At 32.0% G+C, this 3,760-nt stretch overlaps 1 pseudogene; it reads left to right on the top strand.

The window, feature by feature from the left end:
- On the top strand, positions 1 to 1,764 carry LOC102590557 (gibberellin 20 oxidase 2-like; annotated as a pseudogene).
- The last annotated feature ends 1,996 nt before the right edge of the window (positions 1,765 to 3,760 follow it).

Raw genomic sequence — 3,760 nt, 5'->3', positions numbered from 1 at the left:
ATGAAACACGACGTGAAGGATTGTGTTGTAGCACAAGATCTTCCAGTTCCCCTTATCGACATAGGGGGTTTCTTTTATGGTGACCATGTCGTGGCCCAACAAACATCTAGGCTTGTTGGTGAAGTGTGCAGCAGCCATAGTTTCTTCCTTGTAGTGAACCACGGTGTTGATGTTAATCTCATCTCCAACGCCCATCGTTACATGGACATGCTCTTTGACTTGCTCTCTCTGAAAAGAAAAAAGATTAGCGAAAAATTGGTGAGAATTGTGGCTATGCCAGCAGCTTTACTGGAATGTTTTTGTCGAAGTTGCCTTGGAAAGAGACTCTCTCTTTTCAATACTCTGTTAAAGAAGACTCATCTGACATAGTTGAAGAGTATTTCCAAAGAACAATGGGTGAAAGATTTAACAATCTAGGTTAAGGATAATTGACTACCTTAGCATTCCCCTATTTCAATTTGTTTGTCTTATACTCCCTTCATTCCTTTTTAGTTGTCATGATAAGGTTTGTCACAACCTTTAAGAAAAAATTAATAAGGAGTGTTGTATTGGCCAATATATCCCTTATTATTTCTTTAATCTGTATATGCTCCTCTTAATTCTAGATAATTAATGTTAAGGGAAAAGTTTGAAAAAGATCATCAATTCTCTCTTGATTGTTTAAATTGATGACAACTATTTTGTAACAAGTATTTTTAATCTATATGACAACTTAAAAGGAACAGAGGGAGTATTACTTTTCTTTTTAGTGAGTTTCTAAATAAAATGTTATTTTTCTTCTTTTTTGGCAACTCTATAATTTCAACTTTTCACATAACATTTTTAAAACCACAAAATTGTGCATTTTGGTACAAATTGAAATAGAAGGAGTAACATTTTTTCTATTTTTTCGGTTATTTAAATGAATTAACCCTTTTTCCCTTTAATTACATAGGAATGTTTATCAAGAATATTGCAATTCCATGAGCACATTCTCTCTTAGGATCATGGAGCTCTTAGGGATGAGCCTAGGCGTACAAAAGAGCCACTATAGAGAATTTTTTGAACACAGTGATTCCATAATGAGAATCAACTACTATCTGCCATGCCACAATCCAGAGCTCACCTAAGGAACATGGCCTCATTATGATCCAACATCATTAACCATTCTCCATCAAGATTGTGTTAGCGGACTTCAAGCTTTTGTGGACAACGAATGACACTCAATCAATCCAAATTTCACTGCCTTTGTTGCTAACATAGGTGGCACATTTATGGTAAGCAATTTTACACACTACAAATATATAATAAGCTAGCGTACTGCATAAAAATCATATAAATAGAGACAATTAGACAAACAATATATATTTCTGAGAGAAACAATATAGGATCTTTTAATATGGCGTGAAATGGTGTACATCATGAGGGCTTAGGACGTACGTACAACATGAATATAATGTCTTTCACGTAATTGATCAAGTGGGGTTATACCAAATTTGGTGTTTGCCTTTTTGCAGGCGCTCGAATGGAATATTCAAAAGGTTCTTGCACAGGGCAGTGGTAAACAACAACATTCCTAGGAAATCAGTTATTTTCTTTATTTGTCCAAACAAAGATAAGGTGGTGAGGCCACCAAATGAATTGGTGGACTCCAACAATCCTCAAATTTATCCCGACTTCACATGGCCTATTCTCCTTGAGTTTACTAAGAAGCATCACCCAGCTGATACGAACACGCTTCAAGATTTCTCAAATTGGTCTCAACACAATAGTGCACAACCTTAAGAGCTATACATATGAGGTTCAAGATTGAAGATCTTGGAAGTTTCTTTATATATGTTGAATCTTTGGTTTAGAACAATAGATCTTCTTACTACGATAATGAATTATTAATTTAGACCTGATTTCTATTATTTGTTATGCTGTTGATGCAATCAGAAATATTGAAAATATTTATGTATTTTTCAGTTAGATTTTAGTCTTAAATACATCTGTTTTGTTAGTCAATACTCAATACTATGACATTCTCTAGTGCAATAAAACTTTATTCTTCAACTTTTCTTCCTTTGTCGTTTTCCTGCTTTTCTTTTCTTTTAAAAAATAAACAATTGGGATCTAAGAATATTTTTCTTGAGGGACCTGTGAGTGAAGAAATGGATTCCAAAATAGTTTTCGTTCTTGTTTTTCGATGGTGAATCCCACCATAGCGCAAATTATGAATCTTAAGAAAAATAAAATCATGAAGTCCAAGGCGAAAGCAACTTTAGAAAGGTGACTTAAACCTGAGGATGTTCATAAAGATCTTAAGGTGCTTAATGATTCTCCTCCTGACTTTATTTAACCCTTATACGACAATTTATGCCAATAAAACTTGTAATAGACTCGAAGCTCTTGACTCGACTTCAAATTTGATAATTAATCGTTTAAGAACTCAAAAGTTGATTGACATGCTTAACTTGATTTATATGAACAATTCCAAATTGGTAATAGTATGATCCATTTTAGAAACAGGTAGCTTGACAATTATATACCAAAAAGAATAGAGTATAAGATTTAATATTAGTATCATTTTTAAATAATAATTTTGTAAAATCTTATGACAAGAAATAATGTCTTAACAACTCACTTTAATATTACATAATAATTATTCAACATTTCAACCTTAATCTTAAGATAATAGCTCGCTAATAGACATAAGGAATAATAAACTTGACGGATGAGAACTTTACCATCAAACACACTTCACAATGATAAATTATGAGAGTGATTTGACAAAATCAAGGGAAATCAGGTGATTTCTCAATGCCCATCACAAAGGGTCTTTCTAGCAATAAAATAGTAATTATAACTCATTCGATGATTTTTAACTTTTTGGAATTCGTGTGATATGAAAAAGATAAAAAAAAATTACATACATTAAATATGGGCTTGAATAACTTGATGTAGATTATCAACTTTCTTTTATTGATAAATTATAACCTCGAAGTATTTTGTTTCCACAACTATTGATTGAATGTAGTTTGCACATATATCTCTAAAACAATTTAAAGTATTAATTGGAAAAGGAAAAAGAATGGATGTTTACAGCATTAAAAACTTTACCTAGTAAAGTCAAAATGGATGAAAACTTATGTTTGACAACCTCTATATATAACATAATATATATATATATATATATTATCTAATTTGAAGTAAAAAGGTACAACACTTAATGTTTTTCCCAACTGATGCCACCACATAAACTTTAATGGTTGTCCATGTAACACCGCAAAATTTTTTAAGAAAAGGCCCGAACTATTCTTTATTTGCACATAAGGTCTTATCGGGTAATTTTTAAATTGCTCATATTTGTAAAGGTAAATTCTTTAGTATAGGAATGATTTTGGATATCAATTAAGGTCACTAAAAACTCCTAGCACAAAGTTGAGTTGAGAGTTTCCTTACCAATTAAGTTTTATTGTAAGACTTTACTTGGGTCAACTTCAAACGACCATATCTCCTAGAATAAAATAAGCAATGTGGCCCATAACCTATCAAATTAAAGGTATTTGAATCCTCTTTCCAACGCCACCATTTTTACGATAATCCAAGTTTTGAGTAAAAAATTATGACCATTTTAGTAACCAGATACAGTGATGTGACGAATTAGCCGACGGAAAAACATTAAAAAGGACCGTTTCTGTCTTTTTACCTCTAAGAAAACCCTAAATGAATTTCTTGACTAATTAAAGACCCAAAACAATAAAATTTCCATCTCTTAATCCATCATTCTCTTCTCTCT

This window comes from Solanum tuberosum, unplaced genomic scaffold (genome assembly GCF_000226075.1).
Source record: "Solanum tuberosum cultivar DM 1-3 516 R44 unplaced genomic scaffold, SolTub_3.0 scf00229, whole genome shotgun sequence".
NCBI lineage: Eukaryota > Viridiplantae > Streptophyta > Magnoliopsida > Solanales > Solanaceae > Solanum > Solanum tuberosum.
The sequence above is the reverse complement of the archived record's forward strand: the minus strand, read 5'-3'. Positions and strand labels throughout refer to the sequence as shown.